The following is a 22,387-nucleotide window of genomic DNA, read 5'->3' on the forward strand; positions in this document are numbered from 1 at the left end:
TAAATACAAGATCTATGATAAAAGGTCTTTGTTGCATAAGATCACAATAGTCAAAAAATTCAAACCACTTAGAAACAAAGCAGCTAGTTGTTTTATGTGTTGTACAAGTTTATATGAAATGCTCACCTATAATAGACTATCAGCTAATTATCCCTATTTCATGATCAATAAATATTTAATTTGTCAAACATTTACCCCCATTTTAATCATTGTGTAGATTATTATTCCCCTTTTAATTTAAACTAGTATCTCTAATTTTATATGTCATGTTGATGTGGTTGATCCATCATTGCCAACTTCAATTTGGCATTCCTCTATTTTTATTGTATTAATGGATAACCACAACTAAGGGGAATGGATGATCATAAAAGGGAAATATTAATGGATAGGATATTTGAGGAAGTTAACTAATAATGATATATTTATAGAACAAAAACTCCATTACTGAATAATAAAAGTTATTAAAAAGGTAAAAAGAATAAGTTAATATGATAAAAAATTCATTAGCAATTCATTTAGTTATTTGTTTAGGTGGCTAATTATTAGTGATCAATTGTTTAGTCATTTTTTTGATCATTTATTTAGTCACATATCTTTGTGTAACCTTTTGATTTTACTTGATGACCAAATTAGTCATCTATTTAGTCACTTATAAATTATAAAATATTACCAAAATTTGATCAATTTTGGTCACATGACTAAAATTGTTAGTGTTGTGACTAAAATTTTTAGTCATGTGGTCATTTATTTGCCAAAATTTTACTGGTGTAAGGACAATCAAGGACATAGATTTACAGTTTAAATTATCAAGTATCGTATGCAAACTCATATAATAATTGTTGCATGTATTTTTAAAGAAGAAATATGACTTTTTGATCAAATTCATTCTAAAGGCTATTCTGCACAAACTAGCAAAACAATTATGAAATGGTTTTAGCTCATGAAAATAGGGGTATGTTAGAACTCTTCTTGAAAATGTTACAAGACAAGTATGTAACACAAAAGGTAAAACATGGAAAGAAACAAATATGAACTTCACACACATTACCTCCATAGATATCATAACATTACATGAAATCAAGTTTAAAAAGGGACCTAGGAAAATGAAAGAATTTGTGAAGTGCAATAAGATCTAAGTGATAATAAAATGATTTTTTCTCTTAGTATGTTTATGAAATTGAAGATAATGTACTCACATCATGATATGGGTGAAGAAGATAATTATTCTAAGGGACATGATGATTTTTGGTTTGAATCATATCCTAATATGGATTATCTTCTAAATACTTCTAAGACCAAATATTTCACATAATATTTGGACATGATAAAGATTTACAAACTTATTGGACACATGTCATTTATGGGGTAGTTAATTGATCTTAATCATGTTCTATTCAATAGAAGGTGGTACCAAAATATTTATTCTTGGAACTAGGATTATGAATTTGGTATCATTAGTTATGTGAAGAGAAGAAAAATAAGTATTTTTTTGTCACATGGTTAGCTTTCAAGAGAACTTACCCATGTTAAGAGATAATATTATGTATAGAAGTATTTTTCAACTCTTTAAATTGGAGGAAACAACTATGATCAAGTACTAGATACTAATCAATTCCAAATCAAGAGTTTAGGAGTGTAGAATTGTTTAGAAGAAACCTTGGAGGGATTAATTTTATAGGGTGGACCACACTAGATATCAAGTATGTATGCTCCAATCAAAGTCTTTATCCCAAGAAATACTAATGGAAAGACAAAAAAATGAGTTGTTTTGGCTAATAAACATAATAAGTCTTCATCTCATTTCTTGAATAGAAAACACTCTAATTGCATAGATAGGAAGAAGGGTTCTGAGTACCTTTCTTACCACTATCACATCTTCAATTATTCCTCTAGAGGCTTTGATAGTACTACCATTGGCTTTGATTCTCACAACATATTTTGCAATGTTTTCATCTTCTCTCATCTTCATCTAATCAAACTAACTTCTCAAGCTTTTTGCATTGGCTCTTTTCACATTATCATAACCTCTATAGATATACTTTAGTTTGGTCCACATGTCATGAGCAATAGCACATTCTTTAACTTCATCAAATTCAACAATTGGTATTAGAGATTCTTGGTGCTTGTAGAGGAGGTTTCAAGGACCTAAGCTAAAGATTACCTAGGATGTCTTACAAAAGAGAGATTCCCAAGTTGAATAGAGATAACTTTGAGGCATGGAAAGTACTTATGAAATTGCAATTGGTAACCATCAGTGATTTAGGTTTGAAATATCTAGAAAATTCTTTCAAAGCTCCTACTAAAACATTGATTGTAAAATAGATTGTTGAAAAGAAAAATCATAATATTATGATGATTGACATTGCATCAACTCTTAACTATGCTGAATTTGATGAAGTCAAATGATGTGCTATTGCTTATGACATGTGGACCAAACTAAAGGATATCTATGGAGGTGATGATAATATGAAAAGAGCCAAGGAAAAAAACTTGAGAGGTTAGTTTGATCAAATGAAGATGAAAACATTGCAAAATATATTGAGAGAATCAAAACCAATGTCAGTGCTATCAAAGCCTCTGGAGGAACAATTGAAGATGAGAAAATGGTAAGCAAGGTACTCAGAACCCTTCTTCCTATGTATGCAATTAGAGTGTCTTCTATTAAGGAAATGAGATGTGATCCAAATAATAAGATAAATTTGGATCCTCTAGTTGGAAGATTGATTGCATTTGAACTAGATAACTGTGATAATTATACTCCTAGTTCTAGCAATCTTGAGTCTACATTTGAAGCCAAGATATCACTCAAGCAGAAAGCTAAAAAGTCAAAGAGAAAACAATCTGAAAGTGAAGAGGAAGACAATTCTAACTGTGATCTTGAAGTTATTGAAGCATTACTTGAAAGAAGGTATCCCAAAGGCAAAGGAAAGTACAAAGGTAAAATCCCTTTGATCTGTTTCTCCTGTGAAGAAGTTAGACACATTGCTGCAAGATGTCCAAATAGAGAAGACAAAGATTAAATGAAGCAAAACAAATACAAAGGCAAGAAGGACATCGAGAACTTTAAGGACTACAAGGACAAAGGTAAGAAATCTTGTTTTATGGCTAAAGATTCAAATAGTAGTGAAGATGATGAAATGGTCTATATTGCTATAAAAGATGAATTTGATGATGAAGGAGATAAAATGACACTTATATCTCATGTTAGCAAAAATATGTATTATTGATAGTGGTTGCTCACATCATATAACTTGTGACAAAACAAAGTTTGAATGTATGGAACATTATGATGGTGGAAGTGTGAGATTTGGAAACAATGAACCATGTTGCATAAAGGGAAAAGGTTGTATCTCACTAACCAATGAACTTAGATGTTATAATACTTATTGGGTTGAAGGACTAAAACATAATCTACTAAGTGTGACACAATTGAATAACATTGAATTTAAGGTAGAATTCATGAATGGGAAGATGAAGCTACTTGATGGAAAAGGAAATCTAGGTGGGTTTGGTAAACAAATAAAAGGTAACATATTCTACTTAGATCTTAGTGAAAGTTCATGTTTCTTTGCTCAAGTAGAAGAAAGACGGTTATGGCATAAAAGGTCATGTCATGTGAACTTTGATAATCTGATCAAGATAAGAAAAAAAAAGAGAGAGAGGTATTCCTAGTTTGAGGAAACCTAATATAGGCCAATGGAAAAATTGTCAAACTGGTAAGATGGGCAAGACAAGTTTCAAAAGCAAGAACCATCATTCTAAAGAAGTCTTGGAGTTGGTTCATACAGACTTATGTGGACCTATTGGAACAGAGAGCTACAATGGAGATAAGTACTTTATTATTTTTATTGATAATTATTCTAGAATGATGATTGTTATGTATTCGAAAGAGAAATCATAAGCTTTTCAAAAATTTAAGTGGTATCCGAAAAGAGTAGAAAAAGAATCTGGAAAGAAGTTGAAGTGCTTGAGGTCAGATAGAGGTGGTGAGTTCATCTCTAATGAGTTCAATGAATTCTACATGAAAAAGGAATTAAAAGACAAGTATCAACCCCTAGTACACCTTAGTAGAATGATATAGCTGAATATAGAAGGAACATATCCATCATGGATTGTGCAACAACTTTGATGATAGAAAATAATCTTGCAATCAAATATTGGAAGGAAGCAATCAATATTGCAATGCATACCTTGAATAGAGTATAGTTAAAGAAAGACTCAAATCAAACTCCTTATGAACTATGGTATGGTTACAAACCTAATGTAAGTTACTTGAAAGTATTTGGTAGCAAATGTTGTATTCTAAAAAAAACTAGGAAAAGTAAATTTGATGTCAAAGGTGATGAAAGAATATTCCTAGGATACTCTAGCAAAAGTAAAGTTGATAAATGTTTGAATTTATCTACTCATAAGATCATAGAAAGTGCACATGTGAGAATTGATGAGTTTGCATAAAAGAGTGAATAAGAGAGCAGCAAAGAACCTATGGATTACATAAGGTTTATTTACTTTGAACCTGATACATTTCCAAATCTAATTGAAAGTTAGGAGGTCTCACCTCTTGAGTCCCCAAAATCTCCACAAGCACTTGAGTTGCAACCAGTGCTACCTGAGTCACAGTCTAAAGGACCTGAGTCACAATTAGAGGCTACTAAGTTGTAGCTAGAGGATACCAAGTCTGAAGGACCCGAGTCATAGATAGCGGGACTCGATATTGATACAAAAGATCATGGTGAGGCTAGTGGAACAAGTTCTATATCCAAAGTGCTTGTGTTGACAAGATATGTTAGAAGGCACCATGCACCTGATCAGATTATTGGAGACAAGTTAGATGGTACAATGATAAGAAACAAATAGAAAGGTACATGTTTTCTTACTAAATTTGAACCTAGATTAGTGAAAGATGGAATAAAGCTATGAATGAAGAGATAGAATAGATAGAGAGGAATAAGACTTTGAATATTGTTCCTAGACCCAAGGATAAAAATGTAATTAGCACAAAATGGGTTTTGAGAAATAAGATGAATAAAGATGAAGAAGTTTCCAAAAATAAAGCAAGGTTAGTATGCAAAGGTTACTCTCAAGAAGAAGGTATTGATTATGGTGGAAATTTTGCTCTTGTTACAAGATTAGAAGGTGTTAGGACTCTACTTTCTTATGCTACACATAGAGGATTTAAAGTTGATCAAATGGATGTGAAATCTACATTCTTTAAAGGAATTCTTGAAGAGGAAGTTTACATAGAATAGCCTAAAGGTTTTGTCGATCCTAGCAAAAAGGATGTGGTTTGTAAATTGCACAAAGCATTGTATGGTCTCAAGCAAGCTCCTAGAGCTTGGTATGAAAGACTTCATAACTATTTGATTAAGATTGCTTTTCAAAGGAAAAATGATAACAATAACTTGTATATCAAAAGAGCAAACAAGAAGATTATATTGGCAAAAATCTTTGTCGATGAAACATTGTTTGCTAGAAACAATGACTTGTGCAAAGCCTTTTCATAAGAGACAAGTAAAGAATTTGAGATGTTTATGTTTGGAGAAATAAAATTCTTTGTTGAATTACAGAATCAACAGAAGAAAGGTGGCATCTACATTACTCAATCCAAATATATCAAGGAGATAGTAAAGAAGTTTGGAATGGAGGATTCAAGACCAGTTGGAATACCTATGTCTACTAGACATAGGTTTTCCAAGAATAATCATTTCAAGGAGGTAGATTAGACCACATACAAATCAATGATTGGAAAACTACAATATGTAGTACATACAAGGCCTGATATTGCATTAGTAGTTGGTATGGTGGCAAGATTCTCAACAAATCCTAAAGAAAATCATATGATGGAAATTAAGAGAATGTTGAGGTATTTGAAGGGTACTAAAGACTATGGATTATGGTACAAGAAAGGAGACAATTTAGATTTGAAATTCTTCACAGATATTGATGTGGCATGAAGTGTTGATGACATGATGAGCACTAGTGGTTGAGCATTCTTTCTTGGTAAAAGACTAGTGTCTTGGACAAGTAAGAAGAAGAATTGCATTTCTTAGTTTGTAACAGAGGCAACATATGTGGTAATAACAATTAATTGCTCCAATGTTGTTTGGTTCAAGTAACTATTGGTAGGTATGAAGGTAGAAATCAGGGGTCCCGTGGTTATCTTCTGTGATAACACTAGTGCAATTAACATATCAAAGAATCCTATGATGTATACCAAGACCAAGCACATTGCAATAAAATATCATTTTTTGAGAGAATTGGTGCAAGATAAAGAGGTAAGATTAGAATATGTGAATACTAAAGAACAAATTGTAGACATATTCACTAAGACATTACCTAAGAATACATTTTTTTATCTAAAAGGTAAGTTAGGAGTCATTCCCCTACCTAAAGCTCACTAAATGTAGTTTAGTGATGCATCAAACAGAGCATATTGAAGATCCATCTATTGACACAGTACTAAAAAGAAAAATTGCATATGAATCAGTATATGAGGTACATTGATATTCACTAAATATTTTTTTTGGCATGAGATGTCAAAAAGGGAGAAGTTTGTTGTGTCATATCACAAAATATTTGCTTGAAGATGTCAAAGAGGGAGAGTTCATCAAAGTAAGAAATGTCAAAGAGGGTGAATGAACTTGGTTTGATATCAAATAGGTAGAGCTTGCAATCAAAAGAAGATGTTGAAGATAGATTTTGCTAATAGAGGGAGAAACCGAAGATAAAGGGAGTTCACACTGATAGGGGGAGTTCTCATGGATGAGAATTAGAATTAAACTAAGAATATTTTCCTTACTATTGTTTTTCTCTAAAATTTCATTGTATTATGGAATGTTGTGTTGCCATCAATGTCAAAGAGGGATAGTGTTGAAAACAATTATTTAATTGTGTATTGTCTTTGATGTTACACAAAATATCATATCTTTTCCAATTAGTGTATGCCAAGCTCACTTGGGTGATAAAGATAGTTTCTTGTGTCTTTTGAGAATCCTAGTATTTGCCAAGTTTAGAAGTTAGTGACTACTAATTTCACTCATACATTAAAGAGAAGTTTGCAAAAGTTGAGTGTTAATCGAGCTTAATCATTTAATGAAGAAAATTTGGATGGAACTAGTGTTAACCAAGCTCACTAGGTTAGCAAAGAAAGTTTGCGAAGATGCACTATTAATCAAGTTCACTTGGTTAACATAGGAAAATTATTTTTGAGTTAGTGTCTATCAAGTAGGGTCAACTAACGAAGGATTTTCCTATTTTGGCACATTGAGCTTAATGGATTTGCTTGTTGGTTTTAGCCGACTAAAGAGATGAATATTAATTATTCTAAGATGTATTCAAGCTGACTTGACAATATGTAAGATACAAGTATAAGGTCAAGTGGAGGATTGAATGTGTGCAAATATGGAAGAATAGAAGATGCTTAAAGGAAGAAAATTACAAGAACAACAAAAATATCCTTGCTGAGCTACAAAGATACATTCGATCAAAAAGGATCAAGTATACAAGCCAAAATTGAGATCTCTGATCAACAATTTAGCTGCACCAAAAATTAGGTCATCTCATTGTTACTCTATAACTATTCTAGCAGTGATCTAAATCTCTTCATAGAGTTGGCTTAATAACTATTTGTAAATCCTCTAACAAGGTGGCATTTCTATTGAAGTGTTTGAAGACCTCTAACAAGACCACTCCTAACAGGGTGATTAAATCCTCTAACAAGGTCACACCTAATAGTGTGTTTTGTAACCTTTAATAGGGTTGGATCTTAATAAGACTAAAAATTAGTGTGTTTTGTAACCTAACGGTGTGTTTTGTAACCTTTAACAAGGCTCACTTTAGAGCAGTGAAAATCAGTAGCTAGTCGCAATTGGTGGTTTTTTCTAAATTGGGTTTCCATGTTAAATCTTGGTGTTACTTTGTTGGTGTAAATAAGTATTTACTATTTACACTTTACTTAAGTTTACTTAAGTTAATGCATTATTTTCAATTATTTTATTATTTTATTTTGTGACACTTAGGAGTTTGCACACCTTTTTGAGTTGTCATATTGACAGCACGGAAGTACGCAACTCTATTTCAGCACATGGTGTCTACAATACTAGAGTTTGCATCATTCACTGAGTTGTCATGTAGACAAAACAATTATTCACACTCCTAATTTAGCACATGTTGTCTACACCATTGATTTGTATGATACACCATTGTAGACTTATCCTTGCATCATCACACTTAATTCTGTGCTTAATGGAGGATAACCCATATCTAGTGGACATGTACCTGGTTGTATGACTTATCATGATGCTGACTTCTATGCATTCTAGAAGCTCTCCAGAGGCCTTTATATAAGGACACTCCTAGTGTACTCTAATATGGCATACATGGCATATTGAATGAATATATCATCATTTTGATCATACTTCTCTTTGGTCTACTGTTGTGCTTGTGTTTGAGTTCCTTGGTCTTGGGTGAATTTTGGCCTAAGCCAAATTCTTACATGGTATCAAAGCTCTCAAGGAGATTCTCTACACATAGCCATTCGAGACCGTTCATGCTTCAACACCTCGACCCGAATCTAGAGCATCTACCAAAATTAAGAGCATCTAGAGCTAGATCCGACCTCACTATTGTGTCTAGAACATCGATTTGGTGAAGATTGACTATAAATTTGCCTATGCTTGGTGAAAGTTGATCATGAGGCAATTTTTTTTAGCAAATCGGCACCCAAAGGCATCGATTTGCAACTGGGTATGGTCATTTCAATTGATGTGATTATTTATTTTCGGATCTAAACTATTTTTATCTCTGCAATTTATTTTGCAATCTAGGTTTTTTTGGATTTTTTATTGCCTAGTCAGAGAATTTTTTTTTTGTAGAACCGAGAAATCACACCTTGGCTCTAAAATTTTGGTAGAATATTTTGTACTTAATTGTAGGGTATCATTACACAATTTATCAACAGACATTTTCCTCTCACATTTCTGGGTGAGTACAATATTGTCATTTAAAATCTGACAATCGGATTGCACAAAGGCATGACCACCATATTCATTGGCGGTAACCTCTAATTCCACCGACGCCTTTGGCTTTGATAAACACTTGGTGGGTTCATACATTTATACACCCGCAAGCTCCTTCCCATAGCCAATGTGGGATTAACCCACAGGTCTCTTGCAATGTCAAAATATATTCTGGCCCCCACGACTATGATAACCAGTGCTCGTGAATTGGAAACAATGCACAAACTCTGGCTCCTACTGTGATAGTCTGGCCATTGTAAAACAACTGCTCCAGCATCACTATTGAGAATTTGATGCAAAAAAACAAGACATCAGTGGTGACTGTAGCTTGCGACCTTTGGACATGCATTGCCAACTAAATTGCCCACGCAGACAGACCTGCCAGCCTATGACATGCAGACTAATCTGCGCATGCCATGTGGCCTTATTCAACTCACCCATGCTATTCCCTATGCAGACTAGCTATCAGTCCAAATCAACAAACAATGTAACAATCACCGCTTACATGGCCCAATTGGCACCATGCCACATGGCCTAACTACTCTGTGACACATGGACAGCTGGCCATGTCATCATTTGCAAAGTCAATGATCGTACAATTTGAGTCACCTACACAATCAACATATAGTTTTTTGCCATGTTATCATCTATACAATTCTGTACAATGTTGATGTCATGCTGATGTCATCACAAGCTAAGGGTATGTTGATGTCATCAGTTTTATGAGCCTAAAATTGATGATCATTTGACCGTCATTCTTGGCCAAATTTGAACTACTACAATGACTGTATGACTATCAAATTTAATCCCCTCTTTTGCTGATGCAACCCCTCTCGAAATTGATTTTTGATTTTGCAGTCCGACTTTGGGAGACCATATCTTAGTCATCCAGACTCCAAATCAGGTACAATTTTTTTTGAAATTGGGTAGAATTTCCTAAAATATTTACTGGGGTAGCTTTTTTTTGGTTTTGGTTCATGGATTTGTTAGAATTTGCATTTTTTGGTGACTATACCTACATAATCCTTCATTTTGCAACTTCAAATGCTCCGTACGGGCACATCTGTACTTGAAAATAGGTTCTATTTTTTTTGAAAGTGCTATATTTTTCATTTACTTGCTAGATCTATAATAAAATTATAGGGTCATGTGGAAAAAAGTGTCACTTTTAGAAATAGGGCCTTTCTTTGCTTTGTATTGCTTCAGAATTGTAGCACATTGTAAAGTTTTAGATTTGTAAACTATCAAGAGGTTGTAACAAGAAAAATCAGAAGTCCACGAAGGCCAAAAATTGGCAAGTGGCCATTGTAATCGCACTATTGATAAAGTGCCAAAAGCATCTATTTTGGGGGGGATTCTTAATTTAGTGAAAAAGGGGGGTGTTCTTGGTGTTGTGTTCTCTCTTTTCTACACTTTTCTTTCATTTTTTACATTATGAGAAATTTTAAGTTTCCAAAATTAACTCCACATAACTATGCTACATGGTCGATCAAAATGTAGTATCACTTAATGCATAATGGAGTTTCACAATATGTAGATGATACTCTTCCTAAACTAGTAGGTGATAAAGTATTAGCAAGTGATATTTCAGCTTGGGTAGCAATGGATAGGAAAGCCCTACGTGATATATGTTTGGGGGTTGATGATAAGATCATGTATCAAATTAAGAAGTGTTCTACATCTAAGGAAGCTTGGGATACCCTCAAAAACCTTTATGGTAAAGTGTCTGAAGAGGATGTTTTCAAAATTGAAGATGAGCTTGTCTCGTTAGATCCTAAGTCATTTGACTCTATACAAGATTTCATCATCAAGGTGAATGAACTAAGGACAAAGCTACTAATTGTGGGAGTTCTATCAAAGATGACATATTGATCTATCTCATACATAACAAGTTGCTATCAGAGTATTCCACATTTGTATCTTCTTTTAACACCTCTAAGACTACCTTAGGGTCTGCCTATAAGAAAGTCACTTTTGATGAATATGCTGATTTGCTAGATACTGAAGAAAAGAAGTTAAAATCAATGGGGATTCTCAAATCACCTACATCTAAAGCATTCGTGGCCAACAATTAGAGTTTTCAAAATTTAGTTGGACAGTCTTCAAATAAAGGAAAGGGTAAGAATAAGAAATGGAAGAAGGCCAAATCAAAGGATGCATAAAAGACAACATCACAATCCAATCAACAAGTTAAGTCCTCAAATTCCAACAAGAATGGGAACAACAACAATAAGGAGAAGAAAAAGTGTGCCTATTGCAAGAAAATGGGTCATGAAGAGCATGAGTGTTATCTTAAGAAGATTGATGAGTTGACCAACATCATGAAAAAACATAATGTTCCACTGCCTAATGCTTACAAGGATAAAGGGTCTTCTTCAGATTAAAAGGGCAAAGGGAAAGCACTCATGGCTAATTCAAATTCTTCAAAGGAATGGATACTTGATTCAGGTGCCTCATATCACATGGGTTCTTTAAAGGATGATTTTTCTTCATTTAAGTGGTCAAAGGTACTGCACATCTTTGTAAGAGATGATACCAAATGGAAGTTGAAGGGAAAGGAAACATGGAAATGGAAAATGGAGAGTTTCAAAATGCTCTCTATGTTCCAAACCTAAGTTCTAATCTCTTATGAATCTACCAAGTCACTCACCTTGGAGATGGACATAGAGTTGAGTTCCTTCCAGACACAATAAAGGTACATAGTCTAAAAGATGATTCCTTGGTTACAATGGGGAAAGTGAATCATAACAAGAGGTTATACTCTTTCTCCCATTTTGTGCCCAAGTCTCCTTCAAAGGCCTTGTTATCTCAATCAAATTCAACAATGCAATTATGGCATTAGTGGTATGGTCATCTTGACTTCCGCTACCTTCAACAACTTTGCACAAATAGAATGGTTAAAGGTATACCTGAAATCAACTTTTCCCACAGTGAATGTTCAATAGATTCATTGGATATGCATCTAGAGGGAAAGTTACAAAAAGGGAAGTCTTCAAGAGCACCAGGTGTTCTACAGATGGTTCACATAGTATTAGCAGGTCCTTTTGCTCTCAACTAGGGTCACTACATATTGACCTTTGTTGATGACTTTTCAAGATACACTTGGATCTACTTTCTCCATAGTAAGAATGAAGTGTTGGATAAGTTTCTAGCCTTCAAGACTCATGTTGAAAAGAGATCCAAGAAAGCCATCAAAGTTCTAAGAATGGACAATGGAAACATGTATGTGAATAGAAGACTAAAAGACTTTTGCAAACTTGAGGTCATTGATCTTCGAAATCTTCCAACATTTAGTTTGCATAAGACAGATGTTGCAGCATTGCGGATCTTAACTCTCAAATCTATGGCAAGTTGCATGATACAGACCAAGTCTCTAGATCCATCATTAGAAGTCGAAGCAATTAGTAGTGCCACTCACATTCTTTATAGATCTCCTCATCTAGCCTTAGATGGAAAGACTCCTTTTGAGGCATGGTGTGGCAGAAAACCTATTGTGACACACTTTAGAGTCTTCAGTTGTCCTATATGGGCAAAGATGTCTTCTAGGGGATGCAAGGCATAGTCACCTCGGCCTTGTACTTTCATTGCTTATGAAGATGATGTGAAGGCACACTGACTGTTGGATCTAGAGACCCATTAGATATTTGTGGAGAAGGATGTACACTTTGAGGAATAATCACCTAACTTGTCTTCTAATCCTCTCCACACATCATACTGTGTGGAAACTAATAGTGACACCAATGATAGTGCTTCAACAACTTTAGACAAGTGGAGTTCTATCGACAATTATAGTGAGAGGTCACTACATTAGTTCAATCCACATGCATACATCGCCATAGTGATAGGTCCAACACAACAAGCTGCATTTAGTCTTCTAGATCTAGCTTCAGTGATAGATTTGGGGGATAGTATTGATGATCTACCTCTTCTTCTTGATGCAGTAGCACCTTCTTCAGTTGTCACAAGGGCTCCATTCAACCCTCTTGTTCATTCTCTACATGATCGATCATTTCAGGTTGAAGTGATTGTGGATACTTCTGATCAGTAGTTGTAGAGGTCTTCTTCATTAATTGAGAAAATAGATAGTTCTTTGAGATATGTTCTTTAGCTAGATGAGTAGGTTTCAAAGACATCACTTATCCATGGGATTCTTTCCACACATAGCAGAAGCATCTCATTTATACCCTTGGTCTTGTTTCTTCCTAAGGGGAGGAACACCATTCTACAGTCTTGGATCAACTTCTTCATTGGAGCCGTCACTGGCAAACATTTTTCTTTTGGGGGGGAGAGCCTATCTAGTCTCTCTTCATCTTCTCATCATTCTCTTATGTATATACTAGATGTATGTTGTAATGGGGGGTCTTAATTACTCCATCCATCCATACATCATATGTTTTTTTTATCTCTCTTTTTGGGGGAGGGTTTTTCCCGTGAGGTTTTCCCTCTTTCTCCACTTTATGAGAGATTGCATTTTCATTATGTACATGGGTACCTAACATGGCCTAGTAGTCGGGACCCATCATGCATTGCATCATAGTTTTCATAAGCTTAAGGGCATTCCCCTAAGTTGCACTTAAGGGGGGTATTGGTGTAAATAAGTATTTACTATTTACACTTTACTTAAGTTTACTTAGGTTAATGCATTATTTTGCATTATTTTATTATTTTATTTTGTGAGACACTTAGGAGTTTGCACACTTTTTTGAGTTGTCATGTTGACAACATAGAAGTATGCAACTCTATTTTAATACATGGTGTCTACAACACTGGAGTTTGCATCATTCACTGAGTTGTCATGTAGACAACACAATTATTCACACTCCTAATTTAGCACATGTTGTCTACACCACTGATTTTCGTGATACACCATTGTAGGCTTATCCTCACATCATCACACTTAATTCTATGCTTAATGGAGGATAACCCATATCTAGTGGACATGTGCCTAGTTGTATGACTTATCATGATGCTGACTTCTATGTGTTCTAGAAGCTCTCCAGAGGCCTTTATATATGAACACTCCTAGTGCACTCTGATATGGCATACATGTCATATTGAATGAATATATCATCATTCTGATCAGACTCTCTCTTTGGTCTACTGTTGTGCTTGTGTTTGAGTTCCTTGGTCTTGGGTGAATTCTAGCCTAAGCCAAATTCTTACAGTGTTCATGCTATTTCTTTCATGTGTATGCAACTAAGTTAAGTAAGGTTAATCATAGATAATATCATAAGATTTGCATGTTAAGAATTTGCCAAGTTGTTGTTGTTATTTCAATAGTTACCTAGTTATAGTAGATTATCAGTATTAACTGAGTGCCTGTAACAATATTTTATTGAAGTTTATATTCCATGTTTTTTAAATTAAAAGTGACCAAAACAAGGGGGTCAGCCCATACAAGCAAAAAGCTGGTAACTAGCACATTACCAGCAGAAACCACCAACAGACAAAAGACTAACTAAACATCAACATAGTTCCAAATGCCTACAAAAAAACCAATAGAGTTTAAGAGAAACAAAGCTAAAACCAAACAAAGATAGCTAGCAAACTACTAAAGTTCAATATAACCAAAATTGGCATAATAGACCAACCCAAGTCTTAATAATAGTTGTATACCAGCAAAACCTTTAACCAACAGTAAAACATAAAATGTCTTGGATCTAAGGATCCCAGTAAACTAAGAGACATAATTTTCTTTTTCCCCCTTCCCTTTCGCATCAAGTAGGATTCGGGCCCAGTCATCCACAAGGAACTTGAAGAGCAACTTGTGGTCCTCCATATCCATACCCGTGTCCTCCTTTTCTTGTGCTAGCAACTAGAGGGTGGTAGCTGCAACATGTGTGGCTTTGAGGCCAAATTTGGAGAAGGTAAAAAACCCTTCCTCCAAAGTTTTAACCCTCCTTTCCAGTTTAGCATATCGGTCTTCTGGCACCTTAGTCCCTTCCTTAGTCTTTGCTTCCACCTTTAATGCTTCCTCCTTAGCTTTCTGCATCTAGATATCATCCTGCAAAACCCTTGGGTTAGAGGAAACCTTAGAATTATCCTTAACCAGGGAGGAAATAGTTATGGGGGAGGTGTCCATCTTGCTGCTCTCTTCACAAAAGGTAATGGGTTTGAGGGAAAAGCTGGCAGACACATGGGTGATCTTCGTATTCACAAAATTACTAGCAGATGCCTGGGTCTACGTATTATCCACCAAATTATCCCCCGAATTAAAACTTTTCTCTCCCTCCTCCTTTCCATCATCCTTCTTGGAGTTGGAAATATCTTCCTGCTCCCTTCCTTCATTATTTGTTTCAAAGCTATCTTCCTCAACCTCCTCAATCGGATCTCTGATGGATTTCTATTTACATCTAGCTTGGGATTGTGCAAGCCTACCAAATCTCCTCCTAGCCTTACCCCTAGTCTCCTTCTTTGAATCCTCTCGATCAACCTCAACCAGTTTTTCAATTTTTATCTTCTTGTTTCCCTTTTGTTCCATTGTTATATCAGATTTTTTCTATTTCTTGTTTTCCCTACTAGGGGAGGGTTGAGGAGTGTGAATTTTAGTGCTCGTATTGGAGCTCAAGGGGAATTTTGGTAGTGGTGTTGGTTATCCACCACCACCACTCTAGGGGGGCATAGGGAAAGGTGAAACTGATAGAGGTGGAAGATTAAACCTTGATGAATTATGGTAAAATTTAAACCTTTACTCCTTTTTTTCTCTAAAATCAACAACCATGTCCTCAAGAGAATTCAGAAGATAAAAAGGGATAGAAATGAAATCCCTATTCCTAAAATGATTTAATAAAGGGAAATGATAGTAATAGTAGACACCGAACCTGCCCTCTAGTGTCAAATACCTCATAAGGGCTAAGCACACATCATCCCATGGGGTGGGCAACTTGTCTCTTTTAAACCCTCCTCTCTAATGAACCAACTCCTCATCTTTTGCAAAGAAGCTATTCATACTAGCCTCATCAGAAATTTGGATTACCTTTCTCCATTTTTTCCCTCTCATTGAGAGGCCAGTCGCCATGGCAATCACTTCCTTAGTGACTTGGAAGGTGATTCCGTTAATGGTAACCTTTTTATCATTCCATCCATTAACAAACGAGAGCACGTAGTTCTTGTCATACCCCATCATCGACTACATGTAGGGCAAAAACCCCCTTCCTTCAAAAGAACCCAGTTTATATTCTATGTTGACATCTAAGGGATTTGGGATTTATATTAGTGGTAACTGATTCACCCCTCCCCTCTCAGATACTCCCCTTATATTTCCAACAAAGCATACTTAGAGCTATGAGACCTACAAAATAATTTCCATAGCCTACCAATTTGAATCCATAAAAAAGTAAAGATAAGAGAGGAAAAAAGGGTTTACTTTAGCCATGATAAAAAAAATACAAGGATCATAAAGTGTTGAATAGTCACTACACATTGAAGGTCCAATGTGGAAGATGGGGTGGAAGATGTAATATTATATGAAATGAATGAAAGAAATGAGAAATTTGGAAATATTTGTTAATTCCTTGTAACTTTGACAAGAAAAGTGTTCTAATTTTTAGATTAGTCTGATCTGGGTACATGGGTTCGCTTAAGTATTGGTCACTAGAACATATTGTCCCCTCTAGACAGATCGGCATTTTCCTTGTGGCTTTTATAAGCCTTCTTATTTACTAATGTGGTTAGTTAGTTACTAACCATGCCCCTTGAGTTAGATATAAGGGAGGGCTAGGTTATAGATTAGAAGACACACCAAAATCTATAAGTTTGTTCTTCTAGCAATCTACCCAAATAGAATCATATATAGAAATGTAAAAATTTGTAGAAGATCCATGACCTTAACATGGTATCAAAGCCTAGTCACAAATGTAAGAAAGAAAAGGTTTAATGCCTTTAGACTATCATGGATTTGGAGAGAGAGTTGAGTAAACAATTTGCAAATAATGGATATGGTCTATCATATTGTCTGCAAGGAAATTGATAGCACTACTTATTGTCTGCAAGGAAATTGAAAGTATTTGTTTTGCTAAAAAGAAAATTCAATAATACCATCACACACTATCAGATGGTGTAGCCTCTTAGACTCCAAGATATATTGTTGTATGATTCGAACCCCAAAACTACCTATCATGCGATGTTAGTTCTTTATCCACTATCAACTATGATATCTCCATGACAAAGCATCCCATCAACAAGTATGCTGTCACTAAATGATAATGGTTGTAGAAGAATCAAATGAAAAATTTACATTACAGAGGCGTTCAAAATTAGTAATTTAAATTAGTGACAAAGGGTAGAAGTGTAATATGATGAACATAAGTGGAATGATGCAATGACGGTAGACAAGAATCTACCAATACAAAAGCTTATATATGTAGAGTGACATATCACCTCGTGATGTGTAAAAACTACACAAAATCTCTTATGAAATCAAAATAAATTTGTGTGATGTCTTAAATGTAAGGAAGACTCCCTCAAAAATCTATAATGGACAAACATATTAGCGGCAGTGTATTTGCTCTGCCAGTTTAATAAAACAAATATGGTTATCATATATACAGTCAACCAGCATATGAAATTGACAACTACTCATTTGGCATTCTACCTACAATGATAATTAAAAGAAAGACAAAGGAGTTAGTATAAAATGAATAATCTATGGCATTGAAAGCATTTTTTGCAATCACATATTTCTACTATCGTGAGTCCTTACACAATGGCATATACTCATTGATAATTGGTCTCAATGATCATTATTTCAAAGAAGCTATATCCTTGTGTGCTCGATAAAACAAATGATGTATGATAACAAGTCAAAGATCAGCGATAATGACAGGTTTGATGTGCCTAATGATTTATCGAAGGTGATATTACCAAAGGAAGGATTGACGATAAAGTGCAGAAACTAAATAAAATATATAACAATTAATTTGACAAATAACTATGACTGGTATGATGTAGATTGAATATCCATTTGACTCCACAAAAAAAAGAGGTAATAAAGAAGGTAACATGCCTATATATTGTATAGTCTAAATAATAGGAAGAAGAGTGCGAAGATTAAAAGGAAAGAATTTTGCCACGTAGGAAAGAGACAAGCCTATATTCATTCAAGTCATGTTGGAATGAACATGTGTTTGAATATTCTTTGCCATTAGAGGAATAAGGGAGCAATTGAAAATGAATTAAGTTACTGCCTAAACACAACCAACAAATGTCCACTTTGACATTGGTAGACATACCCTAGAAATAAGTTGGGTGCAGGAACATTACGAATGTTGGGTGACTTTCTCGAGCGCACATGATAGAAGGGATTAGAGTGGGATGTGACCACTTTTTGGATGCCTAAGTTATCCCACTTACATCAAAACCTTTGAATAATCAAAGGGTGGTAAGACAGGCAAGGAGTATTGAGCCTCTCAGCATGGTAGCATTTTCTTCTTCAAGGATTATAGATGGGAGTTCTTCAAAGAAGCAAACCATTAAATAAGCAAATTATATCATCATCATTATCAAAGAGTTTTATAAGGTTTCATGTGAAACAAAATAACTTTACAGGAATTTGAAGCAATCTCCAAGGATAGCTGCATGCAATCAAAATATTTGGTCGTGTATGGTGCTCATCAAATTAGATATATTTGTGCAATCCTTTGTAGAACCAAATATCAAAACTACAAAGTAGAGAATGCAAACTATTATTCAGGAGGCAGTTCTGAATGCACCAAGAAAATCATAGAGATAACATAGATTTGCAGGTAGAATCATGTATCAAATGTTTAATAAATACTATGTTGTTATGATCATAATTGTCTATACAAATTAGAATATCAGATACTATCAACAGTTGGCCTTCAAACAATAGGCATCAATGTTATGAGTTGCAGGATGCTACAATGGTGATCTACGTATAGACTTATGACTGCACACTCATGTGCAAATTCTATGGTATTGGCCAAAAATGAAGATTGTGACCTCTAGATGGGAGATACATTTGGGAAGGCTTTGTCAGGTTGGGAATATTAAAGGAGGATACATTAGGCTGCTAGAGACTATAGTCAAGCACAAAATTCATTGTAATATTTGGTGACTATCTACCATTCTGGAAGGCCATTACTCAAAGAGTATTTGATGAATATCATTGATATTCTAGGAGGCCAATACTCATGATATCATATGTGATATCAAAACATTTTACTCAAGGCATTTTTGATCTTTCCTCAAGTCCAAGATGGAGTATTAATGATTGTGGACTTAGAAAAGATGTATTCTATATAACCTTATTACTGTTCAAATTATTAGTATTGGTTCTCTTAGAAAGGAGGGAATAAAGTGACATCATGCAGTGACACTAAGATCATTACATGGTATGCCTTCCTGACAAAAGGAGAAGCTAAATGATCTGCAATGGTGAATCTTGACTCAGAGGGAGTAGACCATGCTTTAATTGATTCTTGAGTAATAAATAATTTGTAGTAGAGAATCATAAGTATCATCTTATAAGAAGGTTATAGGTTAGAGAGAGTAACTAGAAGATCGAGTTGACTCCCTAGGATCTAGGTTATACAAACTTAGATTGAGTGTACAATGTCAAGATGGTGTATACTCATAAAATAAAAAAGCTTTCATCAAGATTATGATGGAAAGATATGTATCTATTGTACTTGAGCTCTTCTTTTACCTTATGTCTATAATATCTTTCATTTGTATTTTTTATAAGAAGAGTATATGCCTTGATTTTTTTTCTTTCTAAAGAATGTTCTTGTAGGAAAGAACTTTGGATTTAGAGGGAGTCTGACATCTCATCAAGGCAACCTTGAATAAGGAGCTCAAAAGATTTGATATCTAGTAGGAGTCTGGAAAATCTAAAGTGAGCAACCATCTGATGGGCCTACCTTTATAAACATCATGGTGTGGAAGCATTTCTCAACAAACAATCTTGCAACATCAGTTTGTAGTAATAGAAAACATCCTCCAACACAAATTTGTAGTGATAGCAAATGATTTTATTGCCTTTTAAATTAGTAGAGGACTACAGGAAAATCTTGAATAGATTCAAGATTGTGTTGTAAAAGAGAAATTTTGATGTCTATGAATCAAAACTTGGATAAAGAGAGAATTTAATTATTCTCTAGACTTTATCCTTAAGTACTAGAAATTAGAAAGCAGATATTCTTATCAAACCTCTCTGAGAGTGATCATCTCAGGAAAGATCCAAGTGTGATTGAATTGTTTTGTATTCTTATGATAATTTACATTATTGTTAGGATATTGACTATTATGGGGCTTCACCATTTGTGTTTGTTATTTAAGAGGTGATGATCTCTGAAATAATGAACACTTGTATAAAGACATTATAAGAGGTGACAATCTCTGAGATAATGTTCTAACCAGTAAGAGAACTACTAGCAGATTTGGATGAATTTAAGATCATGTTGTGATGGAGGCATTTCTATGTCTATGAGTCACAACTTGGATAAAAGGAAGAATTCAATTATTCTTTGAATTTTATCTAGTGTACTAGCATATCTTAAATTTAGGATCATGTTTTGTGCCTATGAGTCACAACTTGGGTAAAGGGAGAATTTAATTATTCTCTAGTCTTTATCCTCAGTATTGCATTCTATGCAATATTGTTATCACAAGTTCAGGTAATACTTCATATCACAAGCCTTGTCAAACACCTTGTGTTACAAGCCTAGGTGATTTGATAGTTTGTATTACAAATGATGCTTAGTGATTTGATCACAAGCTTCGATGATAGATTATATTACAAGATTTGTAATATGATGTGTTTGCAGGTATCATTTGTATAATGATACATCATGCTTGAAATTCAGAAAGGTATAGAGTGTATATCTATGCTTAGTCATCTCTATTGATGTTGCTAGATATGTCTCTATCACTTATCTTATCAAGTTAAGAGGGAGTGTTAATTCCTTGTAACTTTCACAAGACAAGTGTTCTAATTTTCAGATCAGTCTAATCTAGATGCATGAGTTCCCTTAAGTATTGATCACAAGAACATATTGTCCCCTCTAGAAAGATTGACATTTTCCTTGTGGCTTTTATAAGCCTTCTCATTTACTAATGTGGTTAGTTAGTTACTAACCATTAGTAACTCTTGGAATGGGCACCAATCTTGAGGAAACAATTATGTTGTTATATAGGCCAACCTAGAGAGGGACATGTCCATTCAATGAACATCCCCCTTGAGTTAGGTATAAGGGAGGGCTAGGTTGCAGATTAGAAGACACACCAAAATCTATAAGTCTTCTCTTCTAGCAATCTGCCCAAATAGAATCATATATAGAAACTTAAACATTTGTAGAAGATCCATGACCTTAACAATACTCACCCAATCATCTCTTGTCATGAACTTATTGGATTTATCTCTCCATTTAATCTTAAATAGTGGGGTCATAAAGAAAGAGAGTAATAATATTGATTTCCTTATGTAGCACTTAATATATCATTAACAATAAGTAAGCTACTCATCTAAAATAAAATCCCTATATACTTTAGGTTCAAATTGCAGATGGGGGAGTATCAATTATTTCAAAAAATCCCCTAGTATTAAATTAATCATGGGAGTATCATATTTGTCACATAATATTTGATATTCTTATAGGTGTAATAGATATGGTATTGGGAGTACAATGGATTGTTACTTTAGGAACAATTGAGTGAACATTCTAAGATCTATTGAATGAGACCTCACTCAAAAGGAAATATGGCAGAACTAAGAACATTGCGTGCTTAGTCCCAATAAATGGAAATATGTCATTAAATGCAACATCTTTGTAAAGAAGGATTTGATGGATCTTTGGTCCAATTTCCTCAATTAGCAGCATATCTATTAGATGTTTCTATTGTAAGAATTTTCCTATAGACACAACCCAAGATATAGAGGCCAATAAATAACACAAAAGAAAGAGAGGCAAAATGGACAAGAATAAATTGTATTCTTATCATTGATGCAATAATTGAAATGATAATAGATGAGTACAATGTAGTGTGTGCTTTCTTATCATAAAATGAATTAAATTCCTAAAATCATTAAGAAATGAAAGAGGTTTTCTAGAACTCATTTAATACTATAAAATATTTGTGAAGAACTTTGGTTGTGGAGCAACACCCATCACAATTCTATTGAAGAAAGATGCTTTTCAACTAAATGAGTGAGCTAATACAATATTTGAGAGTTTGAAGGAGGCTATAATTAGATAATTCATAAAGAAAGCACTTCAATAATTTAGGACCAAAAACTGTATGGTTGAATATTCTCACAAATTCAATTTTCTCCCAAAAAATTATGTAATTTCAAAAAATGACACCTTGTTTTGAGTCTATATGTAAAAATTATAAGATTAACAATAAAGTTA

At 34.3% G+C, this 22,387-nt stretch overlaps 1 pseudogene; it reads right to left on the minus strand.

Annotated features, from left to right (window-relative positions):
• Positions 1-16,140, minus strand: part of LOC149574870 (hyperosmolality-gated Ca2+ permeable channel 4.1 pseudogene) — a 30,292-nt pseudogene extending 14,152 nt beyond the window's left edge.
• Positions 16,141-22,387: the final 6,247 nt, after the last annotated feature.

Source organism: Cupressus sempervirens, chromosome 2 (genome assembly GCF_028749045.1).
Source record: "Cupressus sempervirens isolate cs-2001-9-10 chromosome 2, ASM2874904v1, whole genome shotgun sequence".
In the NCBI taxonomy this organism is placed as follows: domain Eukaryota; kingdom Viridiplantae; phylum Streptophyta; class Pinopsida; order Cupressales; family Cupressaceae; genus Cupressus; species Cupressus sempervirens.